The sequence below is a fragment of the Rhinopithecus roxellana genome, chromosome 3 (genome assembly GCF_007565055.1).
Source record: "Rhinopithecus roxellana isolate Shanxi Qingling chromosome 3, ASM756505v1, whole genome shotgun sequence".
Classification (NCBI taxonomy): domain Eukaryota; kingdom Metazoa; phylum Chordata; class Mammalia; order Primates; family Cercopithecidae; genus Rhinopithecus; species Rhinopithecus roxellana.
Window position 1 is genome coordinate 73,232,375 of NC_044551.1, and position 20,910 is coordinate 73,253,284.

Consider the following 20,910-nt stretch of genomic DNA (forward strand, 5'->3'; position numbering starts at 1 on the left):
TTTCTATATATATATATATTTTCTATATATATATATATAGAAAAATAGAGGTTAACACTAGATAAATAGATTTGATTCAAATTTCAAAAATAATTACATTATAAAATAAGAAATATGGATAGGATTGGCCAGGTGCAGTGGCTCAAGCCTGCAATCCCAGCACTTTGGGAGGCCAAGGCAGGTGGATCATGAGGTCAGGATTCAAGACTAGCCTTGCCAAGATGGTGAAACCCTGTCTCTACTAAAAATACAAAAATTAGCCATGCACGGTGGTGGGTGCCTATAATCTCATCTACTCGGGAGGCTGAGGTGGAGGTTGCAGTGAGTCAAGATCAGGCCACTGCACTCCAGCCTGGGCAACAGAGCGAGACTCCATCTCAAAGAAGAAGAAGAAGAAGAAGAAGAAGAAGAAGAAGAAGAAGAAGAAGAAGAAGAAGAAGAAGAAGAAGAAGAAGAAGAAGAAGAAGAAGAAGAAGAAGAAGAAGAAGAAGAAGAAGAAGAGCAAAAAAAAGAAATATGGATAGGATTGTGGTGGGATTTGAGTGTGGGAGTAATCAACGAAGATTTTGAGTAGGAGACTGTTAATTTACATTATTTCAGGAGTTTTTATTTTGAAAAGAGAAATACAGAGAGATAAATTTTATGGAAGCTAAGACCAGTAGTAGTGGCAATACAAAGAAATTGATGCAAAACTGAGGGAGAAGGCAAAATAGGGCTATTGAGCCCATAAAGCCAGGGGATTGCTTTGTACATGCCAGTGACTTAGCACAGTGCTAGGACAGGATAATTTATAAATTCATATTTGTTTAATTTAATATATCGGTAATATAGTTTCTGATAGAAAGCAGAGATACAGAAAAAAAATAGTAAAAAAAATAGCCCTCCATTAATAAAAACAGAGAAAGAAAGAGAAGTCTTAATTTGGGGTTAAAGAATAATAAGTTTACCTGAGAAGTACCCATGAAACAATCCACTGCCAATGGTTAGTAAGCAGGTGAGAGGTGGAACAGAGTTAAGGACAAAGCAGATACTGGAAATATAGGTCTAGGAAGTTCCTCTTAGAATTAACTTCTCTGGATTTTATTTTCTTTACTCATAAGGTCAAAAGGTTGTTTTTAGAAGATGTATAAAAGTTTAGCCATATAACATTAGAAATAAGATGTGAGGCTTGATAATTTGGGGGAAGTGGTAGTGGAAAGGCATAGACATTGCAATTGGATTATGGTTTTAGAATATTATCACCTATTCTCTTTGAAATATTGAGTAGAAAATTGACACTAAAAGTTTTTCAATTGATTCACTTTTAGATCTTTAGAAAATTTAACATAATGAGGGTAGAGTCGCTAGCACAGTTAGTTAATGCTAAGAGAAAGTTCTAGTTTTTCAGGACTTGGTGAAAACTGACTGTGAGATTCATGATTACCTAGATTTCCTTAAATGTCAAATTAGAATTAGACATTGTATAATGAAGGATCTATTGGAATATGGGTAAAAACCATTGTCCTTGAATAATAACTAAGTTGACAGGCCATAATTTTAAATAGTGTAACAAAATTCAGTAATTACTGATCATGGATGTAATAAATATTATTGTCCAAAGATTCTTATAATTGTTTACTTTATATATCTATAAATTTTGTCTCTGCGGTAAAGTATGGAATTCTCTCTTTTTCTTTGGGCTATAAAGACAGTCACAATTTGAAGTCACATCATTCAGCAGTAATAAATATTATTGTCCAAAGATGCTTATAATTGTTTATGTATCTATAAACTTTGTCTCTGTGGTAAAGTATGGAATTCTGTCATTTTCTTTGTGCTATAAAGACAGTCACAATTTGAAGCAACATTATTCAGCAGTTTTCTTACCTTTTCCTTTTTACTACCTTTATCTTTTCGGTGTATTTTAGATAATTCATAAATTGTTAACGACCTAGTTCCCTAATGTGTCAGTTTATAATCTTGACTTACAAAATCAGTTTCTAAACATATCATGCATTTTTTTCAGGAACACAGTTATTTCTGGAAAGAGTATTACACTTAGTATTCTGCATTTCAAAGTCCTGAGAATGACTCTCCATAGTCTTCTATGCACTAATTAAACAAGAACATGAGGTAAACAGCATGGACTATTCCAGTGGACAGAAAATGTCAAGTTAAAATGTTTTGGTACCCCATATTCTTCTAAGGATTCTTATCCAGTTGGTCCGACTGGTCATTATCTGTTTTGTAAAACTTCCCAAACAACTCATCAATATTTAAATAGCTATCCGAATTATAAACTTCAAATAGCAGAATCCAAATGTCATTTATGCATAATTCAAAAGAACTTTGCTGAAAACAATCTTTGGATGGCAATTGCTCTCTAATCCACCTCTTGAATTTCTACATAAGAATTCAATGCCAATGCAATTCAAATCAATTCATTCATGGTTGATGTTAAAACTTCCTTTATGAGGCTAGTATGGCAGAAACAAAACTGAATTTGGACAAGAGGGGAATTGCAGGAAGATAAAAACGTTTTTCTGTAGCAAGTTTCACAACTTGTATGTTTTTATGGTAATTTTTAACATTATAGGTATAATTAAATTATCACTAAAGTTATATCTATGAATCTTTAGTGAATTAAAATAATTTCTCTGTTCAAATTGATTCAGTTCACTATTACAATTTAATATAATTTTTAAAAATTATAATTGATTTATAAGACTAATAAAATTTTTGACCTATCATTAACCCCAAAATATCTAGAAAAAGAAAATCATCATAGGTAACTCTTGATGACTCCTACTTCTTTCAGTCATCAACTTAGCATAATCTGCTGTACAGGTTTAAAGAATGTTGGTCACAGGATTGAAAAGAATATTTCATGTGTGTGTAGCCAAAATGTTATCATACGAAGACCATAAGAAGAGTAAAATACATCCTTGTGATATTATTAAGACAACTTTTTTCCAGACAAAGCATAGTTACTCTACAGATGTATTATGAATAGAGACAAAGCGTATAGTTGAATTCTTTGGAATTATGGACTGTATTCCATAAATCCCAGATGGAGTCACTATGATTAATGTTACCTCAATGAATACGAAATGAATAAATAATTATCCTCCACTTATCGTAAAGTATTACCTTCAGTGTGTAATTCACATGAGTTACATTCAGTTCACAGTAATGTAAAGAGCTTAGTTTAAACTGACAAAGGACAGGAAATTCAGAGTTATAGCTGAAAGTACCTTGGAGTGTTGGTCTTTTTAGCACATATGGTAAAAACTATCTGTAGTGTGAATTCACATATGGTGGGTCTTTGCACGGGTTTCATTTCCCTGAGGAAACGGAGCTTTCCTGTGAGATAAAAGGAAGAAGCTCCCATACTATACCTATTTAAGAAATGGCTATGTGTAAAATTTAAATTCATAATGTGTACCATATACATATAAAGATTTCTGTTAACCAATGACATGTGAGCATGAACAGAAGTTAACAATATTCTCTGACCTCAGCTGTCACTTCACAAAAATGTGCCATATTATGCAGAAGTGTATGGATGACTCAGCATAATCTCTTGCCACAGTTTAAAAAACATATCAAACCTGGGATCTATAGAAAAAGGCAAGTATGTGCTATTTAATTTCCAGTATAAAATGGACTTGAGCTATTTCCTAGTCTACAAATTTACTGTGGAGTATAAACTTGTGAAACTTGGAAGAAAGATAAAAATATTGGTACATTTTAGATATTTCATGATTTATTTAAAATATATATAATCTACACTTAAAATATATAATACCAAATACTTTTTGCATTTTTTCTGTATCTTCAGTTACCTTAATATTTATTGTTCAGATTTTGTGTATGAAAGTTTTGGAAAAAATGAGTAAAGTTACAATATAAGGGCTGAGCATATTGAAACATAGAGATGTGCATATATATATATATATATATATATATGTACACATGCAATATTTTGGGTGAAAAATAGTTCGTTAGTGGATAAGGAATATAATAATTTGCAAGAGCATGATATAATTAGAATAACATTCATATCAGTTATAAACATACAACTAATAGAGTTTGAATATTGGCTTAAACTAGAGCTAATCTAGTTTAAATATTGAAATAGGAGAGTTTCCTGACCTCCCTCGCAGGACATGTGACAAGGGCGTGGCTCTTCTGTTTGGTCACTATGCACACTCAAACTCTTATGGGAGGGGGAACATACAGATGGGCAGGTGTAGGAGCTGGGGTGAGCGCCCCTGGGCTCTGGTCCCACGACAGCATCTAGGGGTGTGTGTCTGAGACTCCTTAAGCCAGAGTGAGCGTGTTACAGTACACCCTTTTAGCTTTGCCATCTGCTGACAGCTTAAGTATTAAACAGCTCATTGGACTCTCTGTCTTTTCACAAGGGCAGAGGGCAAGTGTGATAGCTTTCTGTATCTGGAGTTCTTATTTGGCATCCAGAAAAGATCAGGTCACACACAGATTTGAAGGATGGTGAATGCAGGTGGAGGTGGCTCTCAGTAGGATGGATGGGGAGCTGGAAAGGGGATGGAGTGAAAAGATGATCTTCCCCTGGAGTTTGGCCATCCAGCAACTGATCTCCTCTCCGACTGTCCCCAGCCAAACTCCTCTTGACATTCAGATATTCCCTATCTTGTCTCCTTCTCTACTACTCTTCTCTTCATCTGCTCATCTACTTGTGGAGCCTGGGGTTTGAGGTTTATATAGGAGGGCATGGCAGGCCAAAAGGCAACTTTTGGACACGAAAACAGGAACGACTATTTCAATTTAGGGCTGGGGGTTTCCAGGCTTCAGGGGTAAGCTTTGCTGGGGAACCTCCCTCTTCTACCCAGTATTTTCCTGTCTCCTATGCATATCAGTATCAATCAGCAATTGAACCATAAATCAAAATACCCAAATGTACAGAAACTAATATAATGTTCCATAACACAGCACAATCATACAATGAGAAGAAAAAAGAATCCTAATACAATGAGGCTAACCACATTTATTTAGGAATATGGGTGAGAGTAAGGATGAGTGAGTATGGAGTGTGTGTATCTGTGTACTGTATCCATGTGTATAAAGAGGGATACAGAAGCACTATTAGAATTTCCATATTCATCTCTAGAATATAGTATTGACTATGATCACAATAAAAAGGAATTATTGGCAGAGGTATACCCAGCTATTTATGTTGAATGCTGATCCTGGCTGTTCCAGGGCTCAGGTCTGTCATTTGCAGCACTCCTTCCCTAGAAGCAAAGCTACCCAGGCAAGATTTGAGTTATCCTTTTGGAGTCAACAAGTTCCTCCCTGCCATCCATTCATTAGATTACCTGACAAATTTCCCCATCTTTCCCATTTCTAACAAAACTAAATGAAACAACCAAAACAGAAAAATTACCTCACTTTCTTAATATAAAATGCTAAAATAAGGGCTTCAGACATACATCTGTATGGAATATTTGTTTAAAAATAATTTTATCAAAATTAGGGTTATTTGGTCTACTTAGAATCTCCAGGGTTTTTGTAACACATAATTTTTTATGTCATAAATTTTTTGAGTCGGTAAATTCCTCTGTGTGTGAGTGTGTGAGTGTGTGTGTGTGTGTGTGTGTGTGTGTGTGTGTATGATGTCAATGGGTGATAGAGAGTATGTCTTGCATCACTTTTGGCTAGCTGTTGATTTTGATGAAATGAAGTCAATGTCCAATCTCCACTTGAGCTGACATGTATATTTCTGCAGCTAATACTTGATATATTCTCCTTTGTATTAACTGTGGTCTACTAAAAATATCTTTAGGACCAGAAGATAATAAGTGTGACTTCCCACCCACTTCCTTGAGTTCAGAATCATAGGTGTGTCTGTCACAGAGTAATGAACAATTCTTCTTCTTTTAAAATCAGTATTCCTTGCAGTAGCCAAATTTATTGGGAGGTTGCTATTGATGCCATAACGACTAAAATTAACTGACTAGTTTTCCTGTGACAAGTTTTTTGGAAGTGTATGAATTGTAACTAGAAAATAGACTAAAACAATTTTTAATGTGATTAATAAAAACCACATGGTTTTTCATATGATCATTATATAATATATGTACCCTCCAAGTTAGGAAATTATATCCTTTTCATGCTTTGTATAAAAATGAAGAAAAATATCTCTTCTAGTTTACATTTTTACATCACTGTAAATGTTGAAGACATTTATTTGAATGTGCTATCACAGAATGACATAAATCCACTCAGCGCATTTATTTGATTGATTGCACATCACACATTCAAATAAACATGTACGGCATGATCTCAGATTCAGATAAATACACTGCATTCATTTAAATGCCTTCACATTCATATTGGAGTGAGCATTCAAATGCATTTAAATCAGTCTCAGAAGCTACTCACTGATGCATTGTTAAAAGGTGAACATGATGCTTGCTAATACTTGTCTGTTAGAATCTTACAGTCTGCAACATATACCCAAGGCTGTTATATTGTAAATGCACAGAATCGCATCTACACTAAAGGTAAGTTTGAATAGAATGTGCCAGGAGATATCTCAGTGGGACTATGTTTGAAATTTTCTGTAATGCAGAGCAACACATCAGTTTTTTTTTTTCTCAAAGAATCTAAAATTAATTTTATTAAAATCCCCTCAGAGGATGCAGATTACATATTATAATACTAGAATCAAATTTTATGAAAGTATAAGCTTCTTCAAGACATACCTAAGAAGCTTAGGCAACTGTACAATTAGGTAACGTGAGCTTACCTACTTCATGTAACTCATGAGACAGCTAAATTAATACCTCCCACTGCTCCTCTTCCCACAGAGTAGGTATGAGTGGGTCACAAAATAAAATAGACTAAACTAAAGAATGTAATGACATGCTTGATACATTACTTCAGCTTTTAATATTTTGGTGATTTTTCAAAAAGTTTTCAGTAGCCAGATACCATAATGGTAGATATTGCATTGCATACGGATTATTTGATAATCTAGTTTTTACTTTCTATCCTACTATATTCAGAAGAAAAAAAGCCTAGGCTATTTACCTCTTATTCTAAAATTATCTCTATTAAAATATAAGATTTAAGATTAACTTCTGCTTTGTATCTAGACTTCTTTTCCAGACTCCAAGTAATGCAGTTTAGACGTACAATCATTTTCAAGTTTTTGTAAAGGCTCAGTCCATTTGAAGGGTATGGCCAAATAGCTCTGTAAATGCAGTAGCTTTCAGTGGGGAAAGCTCTGCCTTCTTAGGAGGTAGAATCAAATTATAGTTTTACAAATGCAATACTAGTATACCTTTTCTCTTACTCCTCAAGGACAGAGAAAACTTTCTTCTTCAGAAACTAGAGACATTAAGCATCAGTGTTTATCTAAATAGGATGAGGAAAGGCTTCAAGATTCCACTAGAAAAGTTTGGCTACAAGTCTATATGGGTAATTTTTTCATAAAACCTGTTGTTTTCCAAGATTATACAAGTACATCAGGACTTTCAATTGCATTTTTTCATGGGAACATTCAATGCTGCTCTTAGGGATTAATGCTCTGGTGCTATGACTTTCTCTGAAGCATTCTCATGGCCCAGTTTCTGTTCAAGCTAGTATGTTTGTGATGGTGGATGAGACAAGAGGAAGCTATAGACCTTCTTCCCAATTCAACAGCAGCAGATTCTTTTGTAATGCTCATGGATTTTTGGCACTCCTGCCTTGACATCCCCCAAATTAGGGAATATACTCACTCTTTTCTCAATTTCCATTCTTGGGTTATATACCTAGGAATGTTAGGAGAAAAATTCTCCTCCTTCTAAAATTATAAACCTTAATTCCCCTAAATGAACATAAATCAAAATAACTATTAAGAATGTGAATCAAAATAACTATTAACTCCCAATTGTCTTTTTTCTCTCAGGTCTACAGATCCTAGAGAAAAGAATAGACCAACATTCACTTTGAGTAGAATTGCCAGATTTAGCAAATAAAAATACAAGATGCCTCATTAATTTAAATTGTTATAAGCAATTTGTTTTACTGTAACTATAGCTCATGCAATATTTTGGAAATATTTATGCTAAACATTATTTGTACTGATCTGTTATTAAAACTCAAATATAACTGGGTACCCTGTATTTTATCTGGAAACTGTAAGGTGAAAAAGGAGAATAAATTATGTTTTAAATTATTTATTTATAATTCTATAGGGGAGATAGAGATTGCTCAAGAGAGCAATTAATTTTTTAAAGACTCAGCTTGTTACAGTTGATGTTGAAATTGGTTGTGTAATTTGCTTCACTTTCCTCTTCCTTCTGGTAAGTGCGAATACAATTTATACTCCAAAGTACCAGTGTGCTAGATAGTATATTTGTTCCCTTTTAAAATTATCTTCCTTGAATTTAAAATATCTGCAAATTAAAATGGCAAAACAATGTGTATTCCACCAGTGTGCTGGAGCCACACACAACAGGGCAAGTGGCTGGCTTGGAGAATGTGCGAAGACTCATTCCAAGTTCCCTCAAATAGATTTTCTTTAACTATCATCAAAATTAGCGGAGAAACTCAGGTGGTGATTATTTCTGAAGAGAAGACTTGAGAAAAGAAGTCTGTTTATATACACATTTTGATACTTGAAAATATTGCTCTTTCGCTTTTTTTCAGAAATGATAAAAAAAGAAAAAATCCATAATATTTGCATTCCCATGATCAAAGTTGAATAATAAACAGAATACTAACTTGACAAGCTAATGTCTAACTTTTCAAATCACCTTATTGTAAAATGCAGGCCCTCTCCAAAATCTGAGGGGAGAGTGAAACAACTTCTCTTTTAACTGTATTTTAAAAAATTTTAATATACTGGAAACATGACCATTGATTGCAAATGCTTCAATAAATAGAAAACATATACTTTTCATTCAAGATATAAAATGTGTATATTAAGCAAAATAGAATCTTCACATTTCCACCAGAATTTAACTTAATAGGTTCCTGTCATCACTATTATGATCACTATTATGTTGGTGTTTTCATTAGCTAGAAGATTGAATAATACCTGGGTTCCACTACCTTGACCCAACTGTTCAAAATAGAGTGGTTATTTCAATTAAGATTCAAACATAGGGCAATCTTTATATTTTATACAATAGTATTTGCTCATGAAATGACATTTACAGCCCCTGGAACATGTATTTGTCTTTTGTGTGGAAACACACATAGTTGTTTGTTGTTAAGCAAATAGTCTAAATAGTTGAAATTCATTGTGTGTTCTGTCACCCAACATTTACTCCACACTCCTCCTTCTGTGCCAACCAATATGACCAAGAATAGAAAGCTAAAATGAGAAATTTCTAAAACTCCTTTGTAGCTAGGACTGGGAATGTAAGCAAATCCAGCAAAGTAAATGAATATATATATAATATATTTAATATTATATAAAATATAATATATTTAATATTATTTATAAAATTACATATATAATTATATATTTATATAACATATATAATGTAAACATATAAATGAATATATATGATATATATACATCCATAACAATAACAGCAGTGTATGTACACACCTGTGTTTGTGTGTGTGTGTGTGTGTGTGTGTGTAAGTCAGCTAGAAGTATATGGAAAAAAGCCAGGATGTGCTAATACAATCTGCCTCCTTCTTTTGTTTCTGAGTGTGCACACTATGCCTGGACTGCAGATATGCAGATACAGTAGATCTTTCTAAGACACTAAGTCAAATGTTTGTAACCTGGCACTTCCAGGTGATAAAGTATCTATCTTCACAATTTTAAAGTATGATAGTATACAATATGCACTATACATTTTACAGCATTTTAAATCATGTTCTCCTTAGGCTTTTGCTACTGCTGACATCAAAACTGTCTCACTTCCTACCCAGTCAAATTATTTCTCCTTTGGTCTCCTTTCTCATTTATTTATGCAACCATAATCGCTCAGCCTTATATTAATTATGTAATCCATCTTTCTTCGTTTGTGAGAAAACCTTAAAACCTTAAATCATGCAGATTAGTGCCAAATATATTTTAATTTTAATTTCTCAAATTTGATTAATTCTCAATTGCTTCTCTAGTGATTAGCTTAGAGCAAGGGGCAAAGCTGTACATTTGTGGGGGTGCTGAGATTCTATTTGCTGGGAATGGAAGGAAGTCATTACATTAGGAACAATGACTGGATGCCTAAGAGCAATGGCTGCTCCCTAAACGGAGACTTCCCATCCCAAGCAATCTGTACTTGAATTCTCAGACCACATAAGTGAATGAGAAGAAACTCATCGTAAGGGACTTATGAGACAGGCAATAAAGAAGCACTGGAGGACAAAAAGTAGGGAAAAATTTGATTTTGGAAAACTACATATGGTTCATCTTTCATATACTTCTACTGACATTTATGATTTTGCCTAGCTTCAGAACTCTACGCCAGAATTCTAGACAGAGGAGGCTCTCTAATCGAGATGAACACATCAGATAATTTTCTAACCAAGAGAAGCTACAGAAAATCGGAGCATACTTTGAAAATGTTTTGAAAAGTCATTTGGATGTGGAAATATGAAGCTGGCTTTCCTCCATTATTTCATGATGACCCTCAAACAGAGGTAAATGGAGGTAAGGCATAAAATTGACCAGGACATGGAAACAGATAAGGATGTGGAAGCACATCTAGGGAATTTTTTTAGGACCACCAGCAGCAGCTGTTAAGAGCACTGCACAGAGGCATTCCAAATGTTTCCAAGGGCTGCCAATTTTCAAACACCTTAGAAAAGCTCTGAATAAAGGAAAAAGTTCCTGTATTTGGAGTCTGGAATTTCACTGACTATGGTGCTTGTGGCAGAGCCACAGACTTTTGTGCCTGTGTGATTTTTATTGTGATCCATCTACTATGGTGTGGTGTGGCCTGGGAATGAGAAATACAATATATCATACTTAACATTTACCACACTTGAATAAGCAAGGCTATCATCCTTTACATATTAACTAATGCAATCCTTACAACAATCCTAGGATATAGGCATTATTTTTATTCCCATTTTATAGGTATGAAAATCAAATTTAAAGTGACTTAGAACTTGCACATCATACAGGCAAATTAGCTTCTTTCTCTGTCTCTCTCTACCTCTTTCTTTCTCTCACATTTCTCTGATGTACCCAAGGTATCACATGCCTTATAGCCCACTTGTGCTGTATCTTTCTCTTCCCCTTGATCTTCAATGTATCTTCATATTGTCTTCTGAGAAGCAGGCATAAAATGCAATGTTACTTTTGTTTTTAATATCAAAATAATATAAATCTATTAGAATTATTATTTGAGAGACAAATATTCATTTTTCTGACTATACTTGCATATTCTTATTTACTGCCATAGGTGAATTATGGATATGAATCCATATTATCTATATTACCTATAGCCAGGCCTGGTGGTACATGCCTTAGTTCTCGCTACTTAGGTAGGTGAGGTAGGAACACTTAATCCCAGGAGTCTGAGGTTGCAGTGAGCTATAATGTCACCACTACACTCTAGCCTGAGCGACAGAGCAAGACCCCCATCTCAAATAAATAAATAAATAAAAGAAAAAGAAAAGAAAATAAAAAGAGTGTTTTCTCTAGAATCTGGGTCATTTAACGAGTTACTACTGCATCTTTAAATGTGTTCACTTTTATCCCCATTTTTACTGATATTTTTCTGTAAGATGATTTTTACAATCATGAAAATTATTCATCAACATTTACTATTTAAACTTAAAATAGCTTGCACATTTTAATGCAGAAAAATAGTCTACTCCCCAGCCTTATCCCAGAATATATAAACTGAATGGAAATGGAATGTAAGTAGATTTGTATTAGTTTCCAAACCAAGCTGCTTATGCAATGGGATTTAAAAAATGAGAACCAATTGTTCAAAACTCAGTTTTCTTCAAGTATAATGTGCTAAAAATCATGGAGAACTTTGATAAAAGCTATTTTTTTTTGTTGTTTCCAGTAGCGGCATAAATAAGTGCAGAAAAGGATTAATGATACTTTTTAAAAGTTATTATTTGTAAAGATTTTAAACCAAGAAAGCGTTGAATTTCTGATAAGCACTGAATTACAATAACTTCTCTATTCATTTTAACAAAGAAAATGTGAAAACTGAATACAAGTTACATATAATCCAAACATTCTAAACACTGAAAACAAAGCTGAAATAACATGGTTGTTTGGGATCAGTGTGTCTGACACGAAATGAGTCTAGTCAATTATGTTTGGGCTGTTTTGCTGCGGTGCACACTTCTACCATTTTGTCTTATATTCTGTCTCATCACCTCATTCTTACTTCTGTATCAGAAATAACCAGAATAGCTTCTCTCTGTGACCAGAGCTGAAAACATATCAGAGCAGGTTTTTCATGCCAAAAGATATTTTCTGGTGTCTATGCTTGTGTGTGTATGTTCGTTCAGTTTGATTTTATTATTTCTGTATATTTCAGGACTTTAAAAAATTGTTCAAAGTAGCTTTGTTAAAGGGAAAATAAGCAATTAAAAGGTAAAGTATCTATTTCCTAAACTCCCAAAGTAATATTTTTGATGATGAGAATAAGGTTGCTTTTTAAAGAAAGCTGAATCACAACATTTTCATCAATGCCTTTTAAAGAACTGGGTAGAAACAAGTACCAAAATTTACCATGACCCAAAAAGGCTTGGAGTTCACTGGAATTCAACAACTTGATTCCACTTAATTTGCTTCCGTATGTTTCCATGCTGAACAACTTTTATTAACTCTGAAGCTAACAAAACAGACAGTAATATTATAGGACCACGTTTGTCCATTTTGTCTGCATTTGTGCCATTTGTCCACGTTGTCTGCATTTGTGCCATAGAAAGATGTCTCCCTCTTTCTGCTTTGCCTAAGACAAAGATCTTTAATAAACTTGTGTGATTACCGTAAATACACTTCTCACCAGTCTCATTTATTCAGAGATTTCAACCATATCAAATATATTGTTTCTTACTGGGAGTTGAGTCACATGCCTGAACAATAAATTTGTCTGGATTTTGGAATACATAATTTGGGATTGCACTGCCTGTGTAATTCACAAAAAGATTATCTAATGGTGACTCGTGATAAAACAAAAACCTAATTCTTATAATTTTCCAGGGAAAGACTTCATCCAGTAAAACTCAAATTCAGAAATTGGAGAGTGGATTCAACTCATAAACTTTATGTATATTAGGGTAAGGAGTTCTCTACAAACTGTGACCAAAAATGTTTAAAAGGAAGTTTCTTATAAAATATCTCCAGATCAGATCAAATGTAGCTTGGCTTGTATAATTCCTCTGCCTAGCTTGTGGAAATTAAAAAAAAAAAAAAAAAAAAAAAAAAAACTATTCTGCTTTAAATTCAAGAAATACGCAATATGCATTCTACTTCTAATTTCAAAGATGTTTGGTGCATGTTCTGCCAAGGGAAGAGACAATCTTGAGAATATTTTGTATAAAAGTAATTTAGAACATAGTTTAGCAACTGCTAAAATACTCCAGATTACATGATGCCTTGATCATGGTGCTGTCTCTTTGCATGTATTGACTTGCTTGAGCCTAAAAAAAATCCCACAAGGTAGAAGCTCTTACTATTATTTTATAGATGAGGAAACAGGGACCCTGAGAGATTAAACTTTATCAAACCCACATAGCCAGTAATCAGAAGAGCTAGGATTTGAACCTCCGAAGTCTTGCTCTTGAGTATCTGCTACTCATCACTAAACTACAAAGCACGTAAAAACAATTAACTCCTGCCATAATGTCTTCTTCAAAAGACTTGGCGATAGACTTTTCTAGAACCTGCTGTAATTTCAACAATGCTAAAGAATGACCCTGAACTCAAGATGTGTCAACTTATTAGTACACGAAAAATCAAGAAAGCTACTTTGTTGTACAATTTCTCTTCAGTCTATTTCTCAGAATTTTTCATGAAATAATGCACATCATACAATTGCTACCACTGTCAATAACACAATGGTTGCTTCCTGGAGAAAAGTTTGGATTTTGTCATAAGGGGTTGTGTATAAACCTCTTAGGAAAGATATAATCACCATTACTAAGTATCACTTCCAAGAAATAACTTCAATAACAATACATTCTCAAGAGATTATGAACATGAGGTTCTGAAAAGGAAAATGAATGTAGTCACATTTGGATGAAAACCTTGCATCCATAAATATGAAAACAAGGAATAGAAATTTCTCTTTTTTCTAGATAGATATTATCAAAACAAATTGCTTAGGCTTCTATGGAAATACTATGCCCACTTACATGTGATAAACTATATTAATTTTGCCAGTAATGAAGATTAATGATATGAAAATCTATGTAGAACTGCAAAGATACCAATATGGTCATGCTCTGCATAACTATGTTTCTTTCAGTCAATAATAGACTGCACATACTATGGTGACCCCAAAAGATTTTAGTGAAGCTGAAAAATTCCTATTGTCTAGTGGTGTCATAGCTGTTTTAATGTCATTGCAGAATGTATTTATTTTTTAATAAATTCAGTGTAGCCTAAGTGTAGAGTGTTCGAAAAGCCTACAGTAGTGTGTAGTAATATGCTAGGTCCTCACATTTACTCGCCAATTACTCAGTCTCCAGAATAACTTTCATTCCTGCAAGTTTCATTCATATATGGTTTTTTACCTTTTATACTGTATTCTTTTTCTTTTTTTTTTTTTTTTTTTTTTTTTTTTTTTTTTTTTTTGAGACACAGTCTTGCTCTGTCGCCCAGACTGGAGTGTAGTGGCATGATCTTGGCTCACTGCAACCTCTGCCTCCCGGGTTCAGGCAATTCTCCTGCCTCAGCCTCCCAAGTAGCTGGGACTACAGGTGACCGCCACCACGCCTGGCTAATTTTTGTATTTTTAGTAGAGACGGGGTTTCACCATATTGGCCAGGCTGGTCTTGAACTCCTGACCTTGTGAGCCGCCTGCCTCGGTCTCCCAAAGTGCTGGGATTGCAGGAGTGAGCCACCGCACCCAGCCTATACTGTATTCTTATTATTCTTTGTCTATGTTTAGATATGTTTAGAAACACACATAGTTAGCATTCTTTTGCAATTGCCTCCAGTAGTAAGTATAGCAACATGCCATTCATGTTTGAAGTCTAGGAGCAATATAGCAATATAGCCTAGATGTGTCTGTAGTAGGCTATGACCTTTAGGTTTGTGTAAGTATACTCCATGATGTTCACACAATGAACATTGCCTAATGGTACATTTCTCAGAATATATTTCCATCATTAAATGATGCATAACTATACTTATAATATTAACTTTCATGAAACTACTTGCATTTATTGTTCATTAATTTTGTATTAGGAACTATGCATAGCAGCTGTTGAAATATCTCAGTCTTTTTTAAAATCATTTGATGTAAGTAGTACTATTATTCCAATTTACAATATGAGAAGACTTAGAAAAGAGAAGTAGGATATCTTGTTCAACATCAAATCGTGAAGTGGCAAATACTGTACTAAAATTCAGGTTTGACTGATCCTAGAGTCTATACGCTTAACCGTCCCTAAGTGAATGATGAATTGTGTACTTAAACTATTTTAATAAAATATTTTTCTTCTTTTTTTTTATGGAAATATAACTATTTGTCATTTCATTAAAAATTTATCACTGATGATGCTATGTCAGATACTTTGAGAACCAGTTAATGAAGACCAGTATAGTGTTAAGGCTTTCAACTAATATTCTGTGTCCTGGGAATTTAATAGAAGATCTGATAAAGCCAAAAAAATATATCTAACTCTAATAATGGGCTAAACATAGAATAACCTTTAGAAAATTTTCAGGAAGTGACATACCACCTCAATACATCAGATTTCTAAGAAACAGGTAGGAACCAGGAAATGAAACTTCCTTCTAAGTTTGTTGTAGCAAAATTTCTAGTATTCAACCCCACAGACTATGTGTGATGCATTTGCCTTGAAAATAAGGCGAGAAGTGTAATACTTTCTTGTTCTACTGGGTTCTAAAGAGCATTTTCTTTAAAAAGCAACATTTGCTTATACAACATTAACATGTTAAAAAAATAGGAATCCTCTTTTTGGATTTGGAGTTGATAAGGATGAACTTGATAATACCAAGAATTTATTGATAGTGATTCCCCAAAATAGCTTAAAGTGCTCCAAATACAGCTTTACAGTCATCTCTGACCATCATAGCTCTGTACCAGTTGTTTGCAGAATGTAAATTCCAGACACTACCATTTCTGACAGTGGTTTTGCATTTACCTGAGTTGAGTTTAAGAAATCTGTGGACAGCAACCTTAACAAAGTTGTCATGACTACACTCTGTCACTCCCAAGCAAACTAAAAAACAAAAAGTGCAGAGTAATACGTATGCGCTAAAGCAGATTTTTATAAAAGACTGGCAAAGTGTTTTGCCAGGATTTTCATCTATCTTGTACACTAGGAGTCCATACTGTGAAAACTGCTAAAGGTGTGATGTCTCAATATTTGCACTGGTTGTCTCCATGGAAGATTTTAAGAGTTTCTACAAGACAAAAGAGAAAGTGGAATTCTCAGTGCAAAAGAAGTAAAGTGCAACTGCCACTTTAATTACGCTTGCTGTTGTTCCTCCTAGTATTAAATGATACTAGAATCAGTAGAAGCATAAGCTAGTCCCTGTGGCCACCTTCTCCTCTTCCTCCTTGTCATCCTCTTCTTCCTCTTTGTCTTTCTCTTTTGCCTTTTCCTTCTTTTTTATTGCTACAAATATTACTACCATTGCTTTGCTTTGAGAATTATCATCTTTGCTTTGAGAATATGAGAACTAACCACAAAGGAGACAGTAATCTTCTCTGGCCACTGTATGTGCTAAAGAGGAAATATTTTCTATTTCTCCACTCGTTGGTGTAATAGAGAGATCGCTGCAAAACCTTTCTTTTCATACTCTCCAAACAATAATTGGGGCCTTCAGTGGCCTGCTGGAAGGGTACACTCTACACCATGACAAGAGCTTGAAAACTGCAGCAGATACCAGCCTTCCTAAAAAGCTGGCTTTCATAGCATTTAGAAACCTTTAGAGCAATTTGACATTTCTGTGGCATCCAAGTATGTGATCATTTTTCTAGTAGTTCATTTTTATTATATGTGACAAAAAATATTAGTCCCTAAGGATGAGAAAAAAATAAAGTGTTCCTTCACTACAGATGGTTTGAGAAGCACTGATCTGGAGCCTCAAAGCCACAGACTGACCTACATATATGGGTCCTTCACAGCTACTAACTGCAGTACATCCCATGGGAGGATGGAGACAGTCAAGAGGGACTGCTTTTACATTTTTATAGGAAGGAAAACTGAGGTTGAACTTACTCACTTCCCTTGTCTAACTTGTCTGTGTAGTTTTTCACCGGAATGTGTATTGTAGGGCAGAATAAACTTGTCTTCTGAAGATAGATGGTTAAGTTATATTAGTTTTGTGATTTAAGATGAACCAGCATGATGGGGATAGGTAGCAGGTAGCAGGAGATGTGTGATGTTAATGTATAAAGGTAGGAGTGATGCACATTTTATAGTCAGTTCTTGAAATTTAGAAAGGTTTAACTGTTTGCAAATATTCTCCCTAAATTAGTTATTTCAGAATTATTAGAAGTGACCAGAGTAAAAGGAGGAGATATTGTGCGAGAGTTATTGACAAAATGTAAGCATTCTGAACTCAGATATATATCAGATTTCAGTCAAAGTTTAATGCAAGATTTATAGAAAACATACTAGGCGTTATACAATTACACATCAACACTAGTGTGACCTCAGAGAATAAACATAAATATTTCAAAATGTAACCTAGAAATCACCAAAGTATTAAATACTGTGTCATTTGGAATCATTATATCATATATCCTTAGTTCGATTTTAATAGAATCCACATACATACAACCTCATGGGAGACACTAGCTGCCAAATTTGACATTTGTCACCTGGATGGAGTACAGTAGAGTCAAAGACAACAGAGTTAAGTCAAAAGACAACTGCCGTCATGTTCGCCAAAAACTTTGTTTCAATACTTTTGTTCTTTTTTTCCTGTATTACAGATGATAATTTTTTCTTAGAAGCCCCTTTCCTAAACAAAAGGATTAAAATCGATAGGTGTTTAGTTTCTCATGGGAAATGCTTTTTAAATAACAGGGTCATCTCACAGGATTGTGTTAGTCAAATATAAAACAATATAAACTTCTTGAATGAAAGTTGCAAAAGTCCTATCAAAGAGAGCTGTTTGTTAGGTTCCCTAGGTCTAAATTAGAAGATGGAACTGATCCTTGGAATTGAGATTGGAAGTAAATTTTTAAAAACAAACTTTGTGCTAAAGAAGGAACAATTTTTAAAAGAACATCCAGTTCTCTAATTCCTGACAAGTATGGCTCATTTTCACTTGCTTTAGATGGATGCCTTATAGTTTACAAATGATTTTACTCCTCAGAGACTTTTCAAAATACATGTGGACTCCATTATGCTATGGGCCTCCTCCCCATTCCGTTAAAAGAAAAAGAGAATAACTAAAACCTTAACAGTGACACGCTGAAAGATATGATCAATTGTGAAGCATTTTTGTTTAAAACTAAACTATCTAAACTAGCTGGTCAGCCCCAAATGGTAAGTAACTGTTTGATTGTTTGGTTTTCTTTTTCCCCTCAGCAGGGCATCCCAAGTCTCAATTTGCAAATCTCAGTCTTTGATTTTCAGAGGACACGGTACCACTTACAAGACCTGTTTAGCAGTGGGTCACTAAATATTTTCAAATTAATGTGGATAGATATGTACAAAAAATCAATTTTCAAAGAAAAATTAAAAATGATATCTGAATGTGAATTTAACTTTTAAAACATCATTATGTTATTGTAAAACCTCAAATTCATTTCATATTAGTAAGTAAATCTTACTCCAGGAATGGATTTTCTGATCTTGTTTGGAACCTTATTTCTGTTAAGCTTTACACCTTCATAATCCCTTCTTTTCAATTCCGCTTGTTTTGCCAAGAATTTAGGAGCTTATGACATCAAAATAAATAGCCTACAGAATTGAATAAAACTTAATAAAAATTTGAGTCTGTTTAAGGGCAGACAATGCCACAGCATAGGGAGAAGAGATGATCCAACAGAACTTTCATAAAGAGGAATAATTTGCCACCTTTGAAAATTAGTTTGAGATTTATTACTTAAAGTCAAATCTTAATAAAAATATGACTTATTTTTAACAAAATATTTTAAATCACTGTATACAAATCTCCGTTACTTCAAATGCATCCAATCTTCTGGCTGTACCACTTAAACTTCCTTTTGCCACAGAATCCGGTTTGAAGTAGTTTCTCTTGGTTTTCCTTCAGTTCTCCTTGAGAGTAGAGGCAGAAGACAAAAAGGACATTAATGAGGAAGGGGAGTAAGTAGTTAGAAAATGACAATCCTACTAAAAGCAGTTGACATAGGCTGGAGTGCAGTGAAACGATCTCGGCTAACTGCAACCTCTGCCTCCTGGGTTCAAGCGATTCTCCTGCCTCAGCCTCCCGAGTAGCTGGGACTACAGGCACCCGCCGCTATGCCCAGCTAATTTTTGTATTTTTAGTAGAGACAGGGTTTCACCATATTGACCAGGATGGTCTTGATTTCTGGCCTCGTGATCCACCTGCCTCGGCCTCCCAAAGTGCTGGGATTACAGGCGTGAGCCACCACGTCCGGCCCGTAAGGATAAACATTAAAGTGTTGCTCTACCTTTAGCAAGGGTCTAGAGGTAGAGTCAAGGAATAGACTACTTACCGCAGAATCTAATCTAGCATCGGTAGAGTATGTGCTATTGTGCTGTGCATAGAGGGTTCAGATAGTAAAGGAAAAGACTGAAGCACTAGTGATGAGGAAGATGGAATTATGCAGGTTTAGAATCATAGCCTAATTGATCCAATTAATGTCGTAGAAGCAGTTAAAACACAATTTCCACAGTCTTGACGTGCCTTCAAGGTCTCTACTTGATTTAAACACTAGATCACTCTAGATGGAAAATATTAAATTTTTTGTCAAACTTGCTATGATTTATTTTAGTATGTAGATACAGTCACGTTTCTGCAAGCTCATGTTAAAGTTTTATCTTGTTTAAAATATAACAAAATGAACAAAAGAGGGGTTAAAATATACCAATCTGATCAATGCTGAACAAAAACTACAACCACAAACATTCTTATCAGATCATTTTTTCCTAAGAAAAGAGTTATTTATTTACATTACCTTTTAAGCTAGAATAGCCATTGTAATTCTCGGCCAAATATGTTGGTCTGTTGGTCTTTTTTCTTAACCTCTTCTCACTGCTGTTGTCAAAAGTGGCTGTAATCTCATGCAGATGAGATATTGATCTGTTGCCGATGTTCACTGAGCAGTCAAAGGGGAATCACATTACCAGCTACAAACTCCATCAATCATAGTCTCCTTAATAACCGCACTTAAACGATCTCTCTTGGCATTAACTTATATTGCACCCATGGCTGGCATCCAGACTTGAGAAAGAAAAAGGCTCATTTTGAAGGGCAGATTTGAGGCCACTATAGATGATTTAAATAAAAGGTCTTAGCCTTTCCCTAGAACAACAGGGGTTATTACATTAGTTAATTTAATCCAATTAATTTTTTCAGGTCTATGGAAATGGAGTAAAACGTGTGGATTTGTTAATAAATATAGGATTATGTTCTTGACACCCAAATTAAATACTTATAAGTGAAGCGTAAAAGCCCGCATGGAACCTGAGGACATGCTTTTGGACTGCATCCTGCCTGTTAAATCTACTTCCTTTTGTCTCTGTTTCTTCCTCCCGCTACACATAGATATTTGAAAGGTCACTACAAAGTAAAAACAGGAAAAAGAGGAGGCAGAAAAAAGA